This window comes from Ornithorhynchus anatinus, chromosome X1 (genome assembly GCF_004115215.2).
Source record: "Ornithorhynchus anatinus isolate Pmale09 chromosome X1, mOrnAna1.pri.v4, whole genome shotgun sequence".
Lineage (NCBI taxonomy): Eukaryota > Metazoa > Chordata > Mammalia > Monotremata > Ornithorhynchidae > Ornithorhynchus > Ornithorhynchus anatinus.
Genome location: NC_041749.1, coordinates 38,533,363 through 38,550,882, shown reverse-complemented (window position 1 = coordinate 38,550,882; position 17,520 = coordinate 38,533,363).

The following is a 17,520-nucleotide window of genomic DNA, read 5'->3' as shown; positions in this document are numbered from 1 at the left end:
TTATAGATGAGGAAACTGAAGCACAGAAAAATGAAGCGACTTGCCTAAGGTCACACAGTAGGCCATGGAACCGGGATTAGAATTCAAGTTGCCTGATTCCCAGGCCCTACTCTTTCTCCTAGGCTACACCGCTTCTCAGTGATGAAGGTAAGGGGAAGAATTTGTTGCATGTTATAGGAATGACCGTGCACTGAGTTACTTAATTCATTATATTTATTGAGCACTTGGGAGAGTACAATAAAAAAGAGTTTGTACACAAGTTCCCTGCCCACAAAGAGCTTGCCCATTCTTCTTCAAGGACCCATCTTACGAGGGGGCTCAGAGAGGAATAATAATAATTATTATTATGGTATTTGTTAAATGTTTACTATGTGTCTAAGTGCTGGGGTAGATACAAGGTAATCAGGATGTCCCACGTGGGGCTCACCGTCTTAATCTCCATTTTACATGTGAGGTAACTGAGGCACAGAGAAGCCGAGTGACTTGCCCAAGGTCACACATCAGACAAGTGCAGATCCGGGATTATAAGCCACATCCTCTGACTCCCAAGCCCATGCTCTTGCCAATAGGCTCTGATTGAGGGCTTGCAGTGGGAGCTCCCATCCACATGACATTCAGTGCCAATTTTTGTCAAAAACTGGGAGGTCAGTATGGGTTCGGCCTCAAATTGCTGGCTTCCTGCCCTCCTCGCTGTCGCACCCTCTCACCCCAGCCCCTTTTGCCCTGTCCACTCTGAACTGGGCATCCCTTGTCCATGTCATGTGGTTTCCGACAGGTTAATTTGTTTCCAGGCAGAGTCTCGCCATCTTGCAGGCATTTGGGACAAAGTAACATGCTGTGTGAGTCCAATTCTCCTCTCCCTGTGGCTGAAGTCGAGAGAGGAGGCTGACTGAAAGGAGGCTTTGCCTTCGCAGTGACAGCTCAATAATCCCATTGTCAATTGATTGCCTTCCATTCATTCAGCCCAGAGTGCCTTCAGCAGGTGTACCACAAATTAAGCATTGTTAACTAGAACTATGAACTTCCATGTGCTAAGTGAATGCAGAAAGGGAGGCAAAAAAGAGCGTCTCTTCTTCTGAGCATATCTTTTCTAATTGCCATTTGTACCTTTCCAGTCAGTGACTGAGGTCCCAAGTTCGGACGACTCATGATTATGTCGGACAGACATAGGGAGCCTGTGAAAGTTTTTGCCTCTGATAGAGGCCTTGAGGCTGAGAGGAGACGCAGCGTTTTCTCTAAGCCTTGAGAAACAGGCTATGTTCCCCCACGAATCTATTTATCTATCTTAAAGTTGGGGCTCCTTGCCCAAGAGAGTGTAGTCAGAGATTAGTTACATTCCAAAGAATGTGGCAAAGGAGAAGCAGCATGGCCTAGTGGATAGAGCACAGGCCTGGCAATCAGAAGGACCTGGATTCTAATCCCGGCTCGGCCACTCGTCTCCTGTGTGACCTTGGGCGACTCACTTCACTTCTCTGTGCCTCAGTCCCCTCATCTGTAAAATGGGGTTTAGGACTGTGAGCACCATGTTGGACATGGACTGTGTCTAACCTTGTATCCACCTCAGCACTTAGTATAGTGCCTGATAAGCACTTAACAAATACCGTTTAAAAAAGGAGTTTTTTTTAGCAAACCTAGCAAAGTTTCTTTTTTTTTTTTTAAACCGGATTTTGGTCTTTAAACGCAGAGTCACCTCTTTGCTTCCAGGACACTGAGCTATAATGGAACAAGCACAGTTCTGGGAGTGCGAATGCCTGAGTTCTAATCCCAGCTCAGCCACTGGTCTTCTGGGTGACCTTGGGCCAGTTACTTAACCTCTCTGGTCCTCATTTGTAAAGTGGGATATAATAATGTTGGTGTTTGTTAAGCGCTTACTATGTGCCGAGCACTGTTCTAAGCACTGGGGTAGACACAGGGGAATCAGGTTGTCCCACGTGGGGCTCACAGTCTTAATCCCTATTTTACAGATGAGGTAACTGAGGCACGGAGAAGTTAAGTGACTTGCCCAAAGTCACACAGCTGACAAGTGGCTGAGCCAGGATTCGAACCCATGACCTCTGACTCCAAAGCCCGTGCTCTTTCCACTGAGCCATGCTGCTTCTCTATATATCCCTTATATATATATATAAGGGATATATAATCCTTACCCCTCGATACATCCCAGTGATGTTGTGAAGATGGAATGGATAACTGATGGGAAAGCACCTTCGAAAAACACCCACCCCCCAACCAAACATATCTAAGATACTATTACTAAAAAGAACCTCCCCTCAGGGTATTCCTTTTAAATCTGGCAGATTCTTTAGGAGCTCTGGTTTGGTCAAAGAACTTAAACTTTTTTTTTTTTTTAAACTGGGCAGAGTGTAGTCAGAAGTTCCAAAAAGACCTTCAGAATTCTAAAATGCAATTTCTCAGATTCTGAATGCAGTCTGCTGTCGGTAATAGACATTTGGGGAAGTTTTAACACTTCAACTATGAGGCTCCTGTGCAGCTTCTGCAGATCTGATAATTGTTTCAAGGTGTTTCATAGTCTGTACTGTCAGAAATACTATCCTTACCCAGCACAAGGGATACTGATCTCTTTGGGTGAGGAATGGTTATAATGCATTAACTCCTCAACCCATTTCCTCCAACTCGTCACCAGCTCCCTCTCTCAGCTCCTACAATGACATTTTTGTTTCGGTTCCAGTCCAGAGAAATTAGAATTACAGATCTGTCTGGGTGTACAGTCCAATTTTTCTGAAAGGTCGTTGTCTTGGTGATATGACGCTTCTGTGGATGTGCTCTGTCTCCTCACCTCAGACGACGTCTTCAGAATTTCCGCCAAATTAACCTCCCCTGGGGCAACTATTAATTTTCATGTCCCTGTCCCTGTCCCCGACAAATATGTACTGTGTCCCCTAGATTGGTCATTCACAAAGGCTTCCTTGACCACCTCTGGCCATGTAACAGACTCATTCATTAATCAATCAAGGTATTTATTGAGCACTTACTGTGTCCAGAGCACTCTGGGAAGCACTTAGGAGAGGACAAATATAAGAGTTGATAGAGACCACTCCTGCCCACATGGAGCTTACTGTCTAGTGGGAGAGACAAACATTAAAATCAGTTACAGATAGGGAAAGCAATAGAATATAAAGAGTTTAAGTGCTGTGCAAATGAAGCCTGGGGGTGGGGAGAAGCAAAGTACTTAGGGATCTAGGGATGCAGAAGGGAGGGAGAACAGGGTGGGACATGAGAGGTTTGTCAGGGAAAGAGTCCTGGAGGAGGAATGATTCTTAGTAGGGCTTTGAAGATGGGAAGAGTGGTGGTCTATTTTGCTGAAATCCTGCATGGTCTTTACATTCTGCATCATACTACATTCCGCGCAAAAAGCAGGCATGGCCCACCTTCCCGACCCTCTGCTTTCCATATCCTCATTCTCCTCTCTCACTGCCCTTGTCCAAAACCCCCATCTCCATCCCTTCCCACTGACATGTCATTCCCATCTGTGCCTTACTTCCCACTGCACTTCTTCACCACCATTCACCCATCCACAACACTGTTTCCCTGTCCTTGAGGAACTCCTGGTCCAAAAAGGGCAAACACCCCTTCATTTTGGTACCGTTCCTAACCCACTCCCTCTCCCTTCTTACCCTCACCGAGAGCTGGCTCTCTTTTGACATTGTCTCCCTTATTTCATCCCAAGTCATGGGGAAAGGTGTAATCAGACTACTCCACTTCCCAATTTCATTTCTGGACCACCCTGCCACTTCAACGTTGTTCCAAGTCCACACCATCTCCCTCTACCACCCACTTCTGTGGTCAATCAATCAGTGGTATTTACTGAGCGTTTGTTTGTCACAATAATAATAATGCTGTTCGTGAAGCACTTACTATGTTCCAAGAACAGTTCTAAGCCCTGTGGTGGATCCGGAGTTAACAGTTTGGACCAAATCCCTGTCCTGCATGGCGCTCACGGTCAAGATGAGAAGCAGTAGGTCTTAATCCTCATTTTGGAGATGAGAAAACTGAGGTTCAGAGAAGTTAAGCGACATGCCCAAGGTCACACAGCAGACAAGTGATGGAACTGGGACTAGAATCCAGGTCCTTCGGACTCCCAGGCCCTTGTACTTTCCACTAGGCCATGCTGCTTCTTGGCTTCTCCTATCCCCGACCACCAGAACCCAACCCTGTATTTCTGGATGGTTTTGACACCTTTTCCTCATATCTCCTCTCAAAAAGCAGTGTGGCCTAATGGAAAGAGCTCAGGCCCGGGAGTCAGAGGACCTGAGTTCTAATCCTACCTTTGCTATTTTCCTACTGGGTGACCTTAGGTCATTTGGCTTCTCTGTGTCTCAGTTTTCTCATCTGTTAAATGTGGATGAAATACTCCTTCTCTCTCCCCCTTAGAGTGTGAGCTCCATGTAGGACCGAGTCTCACCCAATTATCTTGTATCTATCCCAGTGCATAGTTCAGGGCTTAGAACATGGTAAGTGCTTAATAAGTACCATTACCATTATTAATTCTGTCTCGGCCGCTATGTTGGAGTCATCCACACTGATGATCCCCTGGCCCCCCGGCTTCCTGCTTCTGCCTGTGACACAACTCTTCTGGCCTCCATTAATAACAGTACTACTAATAATAACGTTGGTATTTGTTAAACACTTACTATGTGCCAAGCACTGTTCTAAGCGGTGGAGTAGATACAAGGTAATCAGATTGTCCCACAGAGGGCTCACAGTCTTCATCCTCATTTTACAGCTGAGGTAACTGAGGGCCAGAGAAGTTAAGTGTCTTGCCCAAGTTTATACAGCTGACAGGTGGCGGAGACGGGATTAGAACTCATGACCACCGACTTCCGAGCCCGTGATCTTTCCACTAAGCCACGCTGCTTCTCCACTCCCATCGGCGACCCAGGAAACGAAACCGTCTCTGGACCTCTTTATTATTAGCTCCTGCACCACATCTACTATCACAAATTCCATCTCCTCCACCTTCAACTCTGAATGACTGCTTTCTGCCTAGAGAGACCTCAGAGTTCAGTGGAAAGGGCAAGGGGGTCTGGGAACCAAGAAGTCTGGGTTCCTCAGGACAGTCCCTGGTTCCTGAAAAATCAGATCTTCAACTGAAACACAGTAGAGAAGCAACATATCCTAGTGGAAAAAAGCATGGGCCTGAGAGTCAGAGCACCCGGGTTCTAATCCTGGCTCTGCCAAATGCTTGCCGTGTGCTCTTGGACAAGTCACTTGACCTCTCTGTGTCTCAGGTTCCTCAACTGTAAATTGGGGATTAGATATCTATTCTCCCTCCTACTTAGACTGTAAGCGCTCTGCGGGACAACTGAGTCAACTTGTACCTACCCCAGCCCTAGAACAGTGTTTGACACAAAGTAAGCACTTAACAAATACCACAGTAAGCTAGAACTGATTTTCTCATAGGAATAGGGTTATAAAAGGAGACTTGATCCCCAAACCCAGATCGGAGACCCTATTTTTACCGCAATTACCCAAGACCGTCTATTAGATCAACTATAGATGGTAAAGTGGCTACATTAATATGTTTATATTGAGCCAGAGAAGGTCCATGACCAAGTAGCTGATTTTTACTTTTTCAGAAGAAAAATGAGCATGTTGATCCTTTCTGCTGACTCTGCCTGGCAATCAGGAAACCACTCTGACTCTCCCTTGGGCTCATTTTCAATTTTCTCTCCCTCCCCCCACTTCACAGTTTTTGCAACTATTTCCTCATTTCCCTTTGGCTCCAGTGTGCTGCTTCCACTACCCGTACTCTCAGAGCTAGTGACTTCAAGTTTAGTACATGGGACACGAACTGGATCCACCCCGATTTGCTTGTATCCACTCCAGGGCTTAGAACAGTGCCTGGCACATAGTAAGCGCTTCACAAATACCACAGTTATTATTATTCTCAAGTCCTTATGAAAAGCTGAAATGGAACGTACATTTCGAAAGGCCATAAATGGCATCTCTATGACTTGAGATGACTTAAATCAAGTCCCAGCTCTGCCTGTGACCTGCTGCCTGGCCTACTGAGAGCAACTCACCTTTTCTGTATCTCAGTTTCTTCATCTATAAACTGGGAAAAAGATTCATTTTCTCCCTACTTATTAGATTGTGACCCCTTTGTGGAACTAGGAGTGTGTCTGATCTACCCCAGTGCTTGACAACTAGCAAGAAGGTAATAAAAGCCATAATTAGCATACCTTCATAAGCTGCCACTTCAAGGTATGGTCTTCCCCTCCTAAATGACCCTTGGTTCCCGGAGATATCTCTGAAATCTGGTCTCTGGGCTCTCTCCATCTTTCTCAAAGTATTGTGCCTCTCCTGGTCTCTCTAAAAGCCCTTTCTTTCATGCCTCTAACACCACCCTCTGCCGTAAACTTTATTCTCTCTTGCCCTTTCCTCTCTGTCTCTGTTGCCCTGCCAAACCCCAGTCCTTGTTGACTCCCCTAGTCTACTTCCTCCGCTTCTGCCTTCATGCAGCTGAGGGATGTTGGTGTGACTCCAAAAGAGATCTTGGCCTCTGTCACTTCAAATTTACCCTGTCATACTCTAGCTCTGCCCTTTCCTCTGCACAACAACTCTACTATTCCTCCCTCATCATCTCCATCGCCCACGCCCCCCAACAATTATTTTAGACCTTTAACTCCCTCCTGAAGCCTCAAGTGCCCCTACTCCTCCCCATCTAGCCTCTCATGACCTCGCAGACTAATTTGTCGACAAGTTAGAGTCTCTCAGATTCAAACTTCATCTCTAAAATAGGGATTGAGACTGTGAGCCCCATGTGGGGCATGGATTATGTCCAACCTGATTAGTTTGTATCTACCCCACTGCTTAAAACAATTCCTGGCACATAGTAAATGCTTAACAAATGCCAAAAAAACCCCAAACAAGCCCGAAACTTCCCCAAGGGTCCCCTTCTCCTCCACAGTGTTTTTCCCAGCATGTTCATATTCTTCTCCTTCCCAGCTTTCTCCCATCAGGAGATGGCCCACCTGTTCTTAAAGTCAAATTCCTCTATCTGGACCATGGAGCTCCATCCTTCTCACCTCTTAAAAAAATACTTGTTCCTTCCCACCTTTACCTCTCTTCTTTCATCATCAGTGGTATTTATTGAGCATTTACTGTGTGTATATGACACTGTACTAAGCACTTGGGAGAGTACAATACAACGGAGTTAGAGTATTTTTTTAGAGTATTTGTTCAGTGCTTACTATATGCCAGGCCCTGTACTAAGCACTGACATAGATACAAACTAATCAGGTTGGATCCAGTTCATGTCCCAAGTGGGGCTCACATTCTTAATCCCTATTTTACAGATGAGGTAACTGAGGCACAGAGAAGTGAAGTGACTTGCCCAAGGTCACACAAGAGACAAGTGGCGGAGCCAGGGTTAGACCCCAGATACTGCAGACTCCCAGATCTGTGCGCTATCCAGTAGGCCACGCTGTTTCTCGTACATTCCCTGCCCACGATAAGCCTTCAACCTAGGTTGTTTCTATCTTTAATCACTCATTCTCCTTTGCATCCTCCCCCTCTGAGTTAAAAGAAGCCCGAGTGTCCTACTACTGAAAAAGTTATCCCGCATTGCATCTGTGATCCTGCTGGCTCTTTGCTCTTCCTGTTTCTGACCAAAACTCCTATGATGGGGTGCAGATACTCTCTGCCTCCATTTCCTCTCTATCAGTTCTCTCCTCTCTCTTTGCAATCTGTGCTGGGTCCTGTTCACCCCTTAGAAGCTGCCCACGACATTGTCCCCAGTGACTTAATTTGGGGGAAGAAGCTTGGTTTCGTGGAAAGACACAACACTGGGAGTCAGAAGACCTGGGTTCTAATCCTTGCTCCACCACTTTCCTGTTGAATGATCTTGAGCAAGAGTCACTTGTTAACCTTCTGTAGACACCACCACCACCATTTTTCCTGTCTTTAAGGCAAGTAGCCTTTGCATTATCCTTGACTCATATCTCTCATTCAATTTTTCACCAAATCCTTTCGGTTCTTTCTTCACAACATCTCTAAAATCCACTCCTTCTTCTCCATCCAAATTGCTACCACGATTGTTCAAGCACTTATATCCTACCTCTGCTACTGCATCAGCCTCTTCGCTGACTGCCCTGTCTCCTTTCTCTTCCCACTCCTGCCCTTTTTTTCACTCTATTTGGGTCGTTTTTCTAAAAAAATAGTTCTTTACACATCTCCCTATTCCTCAAAAAATTCCAGTGGTAGCTCACTCTGTTCCCCATCAAGCAGAAACTCTTTACCATTGGCTTTAAAGAGCTCAATCAGCAGTCCTCCTTCTAGCTTACCTCACTGACTACCTACTACATCCCAACCAATACACATCGGTCTTCTAACGCCAACTCCCTGGACCTTGATATCCCTTTGCTGACCTCTTTTTTCACCCACTTGAGCCATACATCAGCACATACAGTAGATCTAATCGTCTCTAGACAATACTCCATCTCTGATCGCACCACTCCAACCTCTCACTGTTCAACCACAACCTTCTGACTTGCCACCTCTCCCCCATTCCCCTCACCTCCAAATTCTATCCATATTCTTTCCTGTTACATTTTGACTCTGGACCCACTCCACCTGTTTTAAGTATTCACACCTCCTGGCCAACAAACTAATCCTATCTATCATCTCTAGATGCTTGCTGTGGGCAGGCAATGTGTCAGCCAACTCTCTTTTTTTATGGTACTTATTAAGTCCTTACTATATTTCAAACACTTTTCTAAGTGCTGGGGTAGGTAAAAGTGAATTAGTTTGGACACGGTTCCTGTCCCACATGCGGCTCACAATCTACCTCCCTCCTCGAATTTGGCAATTACTCTCTCCCCCTTCAAAGCCTTATTGAAGGGTCAACTCCTCCAAGAGGCCTTTCTTGATTAAGCCCTCCTTTTCTCTCCTCCCTCTCCCTTCCGCATTGCCCTGACTTGCTCCCTTCATTCATTCATCCCCGACTCCCAGCCCCACAGCACTATATAGGTGTTTGTAATTTCTTTACTTATATTAATGTCTGTCTCCCTCTCTAGGCTGCAAGCTCACTGTGGGCAGAGAATGTGTCTGTTTATTTTTATACTGTATTTTCCCAAGTGCTTAGTGTAGTGCTCTGCACCTGGTAAATGGTCATTAAATATGATTGAATGAATGAAGGAACGAATGACTATGTAGGCGGGAGAGCAGGAGAACTGAGGCATGAAGAAGTCAAGTGATTTGCCCAAGGTCACAGAGCAAGCATGCGGCAGAGCCAGGATTAGAACCCAGTTCCTCTGACTCCCGGGCTCATGCTCTTTCCACTAGGCAATGTCGCTTCTCCATTATATATACAATTTACATATACACACATATATTTATATATGGATCTGTTATATTGCCAACTTTGCTGAGTGCTTAATACAGTATTCTGCGCAGAGGAAGCTCTCAAAAAATATGATTAACTGATCGATCAATTGATTGATTGATGAATATTTGCCCTCTTGGGAAATCCCAAACCATCCACAGGGTTTGTTGGAGCCTTGCTGTTCTACGGACAGATGAAGAGTCTCCCAAATAAGAGCAAGCAGGAAGAGTACAGAATGCCTTGGGAGAGAAGACCCGGGAGAGAGAATCTGGGGGAGACCATTCAGGAGAGCTGACCCTGAAGAGATGACCTGGGAGAGCCAACCCTGGAGAATCAACCCCAGAGAGGTGACCCTAAGGAGCCTCAGATTATTTTTTATAAATGGAAAGCTCAGGATGGCCAAGGCAATGGCAAGGGTTGTCAGGGAGACAGAAAGGTTTCTTGGGAGAAGCCACAAAGAGGTTAGATAATGTTGCACAACTCTCATGGAGGGGATAAAAATAGAATCCTAACTGAGCAGTACTCTAGTCTGTATATAGCCCTGTGTCCACCAAAGGACAATCAGGAAATTGTTCTGCTGAGAAGCAACGTGGCCTAGTGGAAATAGCATAGGTCTGGGAGTCAGAGGACCTGGGTTCTACACCTGGCTCTGCCACTAGTCTGCTGAGTGATCTTGGGCTAGTTACTTAACTTTTCTGGGTCTCAGTTTCCTCATCTACAAAACGGGGATTCAATCCCTGATCCCCCTCCTACTTAGACTGTGAGCCCTATGTAGAACCCTATTATCTTGCATCTATCCCAGTTTCAGTACAGTGCTAATCACATAGTAAATGCTTAACAAATACCACTAGTATTAGGAAATAAAATTAGGCAGAGAGCACTCTAGCAAGAACAAGGGCAGAAACCTGGTTTATATGCCATTATTTTGCAGTATTCTAAAACAGCAGGAGTGGTTCACTCCTAGCGAATGGGGAAGGGAGACTATCTGGGGGAAAGTGCTTTTTTTATGGTATTTGTTAAGCACTTACTATGTTTCAGGCATTGTATTAAGTCTTGGGTGGATACAAGCTAATCAGGTTGAAGGCAGTCCATGTCCCAGACAGGGCTCACGGTCTTAATCCCTATTTTACAGGTGAGGTAACTGAAGACCAGAGAAGTGAAATGACTTGCCCAAGGTGACCCAACAGACAAGCTGGGATTAGAACCGGTCCTTCTGACACCCGGGACCATACTTTATCCACTAAGCCATGCTGCTTCTCATCCTTCTTCTCTTCCTTCCCCACTCCTCGCTATTCCTGGATTATAGAAACTCCTTTACCTCTTGATTGAAATTCCAAAATGATGAAAAGAGGCGATACTTTACGTGTGAAATAAGGAAACAATGCTCCCGGATGCTTTTTCTTGAGATCAATCAATGGTATTTACTGGGTGCTTATCATGTTTACAGCAATGTGCAAAACCCTTGAGAAAGTACCCCAAGACAACGTGCCCTTAAAGGGAGAGTACCAATAAGGCAAATCATTGGACCAGTGGCCAAGAGGAGCATAACCAACAGAAATCCTTTCTAATTCTGGGATTCTCATCTTCTCCAAGAGGTTTTCCCTTATTAATCTCTCTTTGTGCCAGCTCCTCTCTCTTCTGGGATGTCTATGCACTTCAGATCTGTGACCTTTGGCATTCACCTCACTCTCAACCCCACAGTACTTAGGCACCTATCCTTTAAATGATATGTTAGAAAATAGGTATTTGCATTAACATCTGTCTCCCCATCTAGACTGTCAGTTCAATGTGGGCAGGGAACGTGAATGCCAACTCTGAGGCGTCGTACTCTCCCAAGCGCTTAGTGTAGTACTCTGCACATAGTAAGCATTCAACAAACAACATTGATTGATTGATTCCCTCTTTGATTATTGAGATCAATCCATCAATCAGTGGTATTTATTGAGTGATTACTATGAGCAGAGAACACTGTACTAAGCGCTTGGGAGAGTACGATGCAATAGAGATAACCCTTCCAACTTTCCCTCTGGGCCCAATCTGCCCCCCATCCTCCCCTTTCTTAATCTTCTCATTGGCAGGAATCCTCCCAGCCGGGTTCCTCAAAAAAGGGCCGGCATTCCCTTGGCCTGCCACAGCCGTGGGTTTCTGGAATGGAATGTGGGAGAGGGGTCAAGACTGGGAATAATTGGGAAAGTCTCTTGGCTGCCCAGCTTGAAAGGGAAGTTCAAGTCGCCATGTAGAATAAATTTTGCCTTTCTGACTCCAGGCTTCCCCTCTCGCAGGGCGGATCCTAGAACTCGACCTCTCGAGGTGGGTGACACAGGAATCAGCCCAGCTGGGTCCCTTAGCAAAGGGGTGGCATTCCCTCGGCCTGACATGGCCGTGGGTTTTGGGAATGGGATGTTGGACAGGGGTCAAGATTGGTAATAATTGGGAAAGTCTCTGGGCTGCCCAGCTCCCTTCCGGCCTCTGCTGCTGCTGTTCTGGTAACAATAATAATAATAGTAATGACTGGTATATGTTCAGTGTTTATTATGTGCCAGGTACTGTACTAGGCACTGGGGAGGATACAAGCAAGTCGGGTTGGACACAGTCCCTGTCCCATGTGGGGCTCTTTAGTCTCACTCCCCATTTTAGAGACAAGGTAACTGAGGCCTAGAGAAGCTAAGTGACTTGCCCAAGGTCACACAGCAGACAAGTGGCAGAGTCGGGATTAGAACCCATGACCTTCTGACTCCCAGGCCCACGCTCTATCCACTACGCCAGGCTGCTCCTGGTCTGACTGGCCCTTGGGCACCTGCCGGTCATTGCCGTGAGGATCGCTAGCTACTGGGGTGTAATGTCCCTCTGACCTGGGAAACTGGGAGTGAGGTAGGGTGAGACTCATCCCTTGCATTGCTTGTGGGAGACAGAAGAACCTGGTTTCTAATCCCAGCTCTACTACTTTTCTGCTGTGTGACTTCGGGCAAGTCATTTCACTTCTCTGGGACTCAATTACCTCATCTGTAAAATGGAGATTTAGGATAGGGACTGTGTCTAACCCGATTTGCTTATATCTACCTTAGCGTTTAATACGGTGACTGACACATAGTAAGCACTTAACAAATATCGCAATTATTGTTATTATTATTATTACTGTACTCTCCCACTAGTGCTGGGAAAGACTGGAGCTGGGAAGTGTAGATGGCCCCACCTTTCTCTAGAAATGGACCCGAGTGGCTATGCTTTGGATTCGGTGAAATGACTCGAGTGATTTTATTTTTGCAAACATGTGGGGTTTGAAAAGACCAAAATGTATTTCGCCCCAAGCACTTCTGCCCTTAAATACACCCATATGTACTGCAGGGGAAATGCAAGCCATATGGTAGATTCAACTGCAGTTAACTCATCAAGTCTCTGTTTTGCTAGAACTACTAGAGGTCCGGCATGCCATGTGAGTTGCTCTAAAAAGCCCCTGAAAGCTTATTTTCTTTGAACGAGGATCTTCTGATTTGTTCGGAGTGTAGGGAACTCGAATCTCCAAAGGTATAAGTTCAGTTTGAAACTTAACACCCAAGGAGTTCAAGTTGGGTTTGCGGCTTTGATGGAATCTGTTCCACTCCAGGTGCGTGGGACTGAAGGCCTTGGTGACTGCAGCTTGTCTCTGCTCTTCCTGGTGTCAGGGCAAGGAGGGACATGGCCTAGTGGATAACGCATGGGCCTGGGAGTCAAAAGGACCTGGGTTCTAATTCCAGCTCCACCACTTGTCTGCTCGGTGACTTTGGGCAACTCACTTCACTTCTCCGTGCCTTAGTTACCCCTTCTGAAAAAGGGGGATTAAGGCTGTGAGCCCCAGGTGGGACAGGGACTGTGTCTAACCTGATTAGCTTGTATCTTCCCCAACTCTTAAAACAGTGTTTGACACAGAGTAAGCGCTGAACAAATACCATCATCATTATTATTATTATGAATATTAAGCTGTTGGAAACCTGCCTCGGCACAGATTCACTTCAAAGGAGGGGAGACTCTCCCAAGCGCTTAGTACAGTTTTCTGCATACAGTCAGTGCTCAATTAGTACTGTTGATTGATTGATTTATTGATTGAGCTCTCTGACCACTTGAGTGTAGAGAGAGAAGAGTAGAGGTTCTAGGACCAAGTCTTGGAGCCTGCTTCTTCCTCAAGGTGCAGGGAGGGTTGAGTGTCCAAAAAGAATAACTGTAATAACATTTAAGTGCTTATTAGGTACCAAGCAATGCATTAAACACTGGGGTAGATATAAGGTAATCAGGCTGGATACACACCCTGTCCCACATTCTAAATAGGAGGAAAAACAGGTATTGAATCCCCATTTTACAGATGAGGAAGCTGAACCCACATAAATTAAGCAATTTACCTAAGGTCACATGGCAGGCAAGTGGCAGAGCAGAGATTAGAATCCAGGTTCTTTGACTACCAGGCCCATGGTCTTTCCACTAGGCCATGCGGTTTCTCCCTATCACCCCATCCTACCGGAAATAGAGAATTTGACGTGTTATATCTGACAACATGTTTCCAGCCAAGGCTCTCTCGCCCTCATGGAACCATTACCTTCAGTCCAGCCTGGTCTCCTCTCCCACTTTGTTTGCAAATTTTCCCCTTGAAGGAAAGTTGCTGTATCTCCCTCTGGTCTGTAAACTCATTATTGGCAGGAAATGTGTCAGTTAATTCTGTTGTATTATATTTTCCCAAGTACTTAGTATAGTGTTCTGCACGTAGTGAGTGCTTGATAAATTCCACTGACTGATTGATTGATATCACCTCTTGACTGTAAGCTCCTTGTGGGCAGGGAATGTGTCCATGAATTCTGCTATATTATACTCTCCCAAGCTCTTAGGATAGAGCTCCACACACAGTAAGCACTTAATAAATACTACTGATTGATAAATTGATTGATTATGAGACAAACACATAGCAAAGCAGGTGACCGGGCCCCGGATGCTCGCTGCTGCTTCGAGATCCCATGAATAATAATAATAATGTTGGTATTCGTTAAGCGCTTACTATGTGCGGAGCACTGTTCTAAGCGCTGGGGTAGATACAGGGTAATCAGGTTGTCCCACGTGAGGCTCACAGTTAATCCCCATTTTACAAATGAGGTAACTGAGGCACAGAGAAGTTAAGTGACTTGCCCACAGTCACACAGCTGACACGTGGCAGAGAAGGATTCGAACCCATGACCTCTGACTCCCAAGCCCGGGCTCCTTCCACTGAGCCACGCTGCCGTTTTCCCATAACATATGTTTTTACTATGTTTTATCTGGAGCAGCGATAGGGAGTGTGCTTCCATTAATGATCACCTGTTTAAAGACTTTTCTCTGAACTCTGGTTGCCTGAACAGCTACTGTCTTTTTAAGCTGGGTTCCTACAGGTGGAACAGGTGGGGTTTACACCTGTTGCCCTTGGGGGAGGGGTGGAGCTAGATGAGTGGCAAAAGAGGAGCCATTTGAGAATTGGCTGCAAATAATCTTTCATCTAGCACCTCTGCAGAGGATAGTCTTGCTGAAGGGTAGACTTTTATTGACTGATGCAATCAAACAATTGTATTTGTTTAGTACTTATGATGTACAGGGGAGGGTACTGAGCACTTGGGAGAATACGATACAACTAAATTAAAGAAGTGATAGCCCACTTTCAGACCCAAGATGGCCCTTTGCTACTCAAGCGAACCCGGTGGAAGGAGAAGAAACTTCTGTACAGTGAGATGGTGAGTCGCAAGAAGGGGAGGATGGGCCTAAACTTTTCACTTTATTCATTCAGTTGTATTTATTGAGTGCGTACTGTGGGCAAAACACTGTACTAAGGGCTTGGGAGAATACAACAATGGGCACATTCCCTTCCCATAAAGATTTCAGTCTAAACCAGAGCTGAAGATGCTGGGAAATATGTTCCCAAAGCCCTCAGATGGTACGTTCTGCAGTGTCACTCCTCCCCGTGGAAACACAATCCTAGATTCCTTTCAGACTCTTCAAGGAGAGAAGTGAACTGAAGAGTTTTCCATTCTGTAAGCGCTGGGAATTGTACTTGTTTCCTTGGAACTGTATTTCACTATCCTATGGTTTTCTGTTTGGGGTGGAATAGTTCCCACCACATGAATTCCATTTCTCTAGCCAGGTCCTCTTAGTACAATAAACTACCCCCTTTATCAGAAGAATTTTTGCACCTTGTCAAGACCAGAGGTTTATTAGTTTCATTTCTCCTCACAGTCTGAGATCTCTTTTGATGTGCACCTGGATATCAATTCAATGCTGAGGGGAAGACTGGGACTAATTAAAGGACTAAGGAAATGACTGCCTAGGAGTTTCCCTTGACGAGCCCTATCTATCTGTCCCTCGCGACCTCTCAGGGAGGATGAACCAAACAGGGAGGGAGGTGGCCGAGAACACAAGAGAATCAGCCTTATTACTGCCCCTAAGAATCTCCCTTCAAGCACTCTTTGCCCCATCCTGGCCCCCAATCTGCTCCTGGTAGGATCAGTGAGGCTTACTGGATACAGCATGGTTCGGGGAGTCAGAGGGACCTGGGTTCTAATCCCAGTTCTGCCACATGTCTGCTCTGTGACCTTGGGCAAGTCACAGCTTCTCTGGGCCTCAGTTACCTCATTTGTAAAATGGAGATTAAGACTGTGAGCCCCATGTGGGACAGGGGCTGTGTCCAACCTGATTAACTTGTTCAGTGCTTAGAACAGTGCTTGGCACATTGTAAGTACTTAACAAGTTCCATTACTATTGTTATTATTACCACCTCAGGGCCCCTCCTTCTCTTCCCTATACTGTCTCCTGTTGCCATCTTTCACTCCTGCTCCAGAGGATACAGGAGCCCCCCTTGCTACCCCCACAAAAAGTCACGCAAGGACACTCCAACCAAATGATCGAAAGCTGGGAATATCAAATTCCTACCATTTAAAAGTCATTAAAAAATCCCTTTGCTCTCAAATCCATTTTTCCTACCTTTAGGGTCATTTATTCCAAATGATCAGCTTGAGGCCCAGCCCAGGTCTTAACTTTAGGGAGCCAAGGAGGGTTGGCAGTTTTGTACCTCTCCCTCAAGATTTCTGGGGTCCAGAAATGGCTGTTGTTAACCAGGGTAGTTTCCTGAAACCATTGGGATCTGCTAGTTAGATAATTCTTCTCTCAGAATACCTGGAAATCTGAGAAGAAGGTTTCCCTGGGCATACTGTAGTTGGTTGGATAATTGGAGGGGATCAAGGAGAGAATAGGAGGAGAAGAAATGGAGGCAAGGGATGTTCAAAGAGTTTGGAGAGGAATGGTCCAAGGGAGATGGGGTATCAAGAAGTCTTTTTTAAAGAAGGGGGAGTATGTTTGAAAGTCATCGGAAACAATATTTGAAGATGGTCATCAGAAAGGGAAGAAGGGAGGGGACGAGTGTTTTGATAAGGTGCAAAGCAATGGGGTCTGAGGTGAAGGTGGAGGGGGTAGCTCTTGAGAGGAGGTGGGAGTTCTCCTCTTGAGATCCTGCTGAGAAAAATGGAACAGTTGACGAGAAGGGGCAGGAGGAAGGAGGGGTTGGAGAGGAGCAGGGGATAGTTTAGAGAGCATGCCTGATGGTTTCAATTTTATCAATAAATGATGTGGCCAGGTCATTAGGGAAAAGAGAATGGGGGGCAGGGAGGACAATACACCTTTCTTCAAATCCCCTGCATTCCTGCCTCCAGGGTTTAAACCAAGTGTTCTGGAGCATGCAGCGAAATGTGACTTATTCAACTGCACTCTTCCAAGCCCTTAATGCATACAGTACGCTCAAAAAATACCATTGATCAGTCAATCGATTGAATAACCCTTCATCTTTGAACTTGGGGTGAGTGTTCTTCCCACTGCTCTCTCAGGGGCTGGGGGCCTCAAACTGCCTGACCCCTAAGTGGGGGGCAGGTTTCTAATGGCCATTTGAATCTCTAGCATTCGCAAAGGGTCGTCTGAGCTCAGATCCAGCTGTTAAACGTTTCACGTTCAATAGATCCCAACTAACGAGCAGTTTAAATTCTATGCAAGTTTTCTAATAAGTACATGTAATTCAATTTTATTGAACCCTGCTGTCAATAAACGGAACAAAAATGCTCCTCAGATGGTATGCATGACTTTCCCAAGACTTGGCCGGTAATACAACTCAGACCACTAGAGTAATGACCTTTATTCACCCCGCC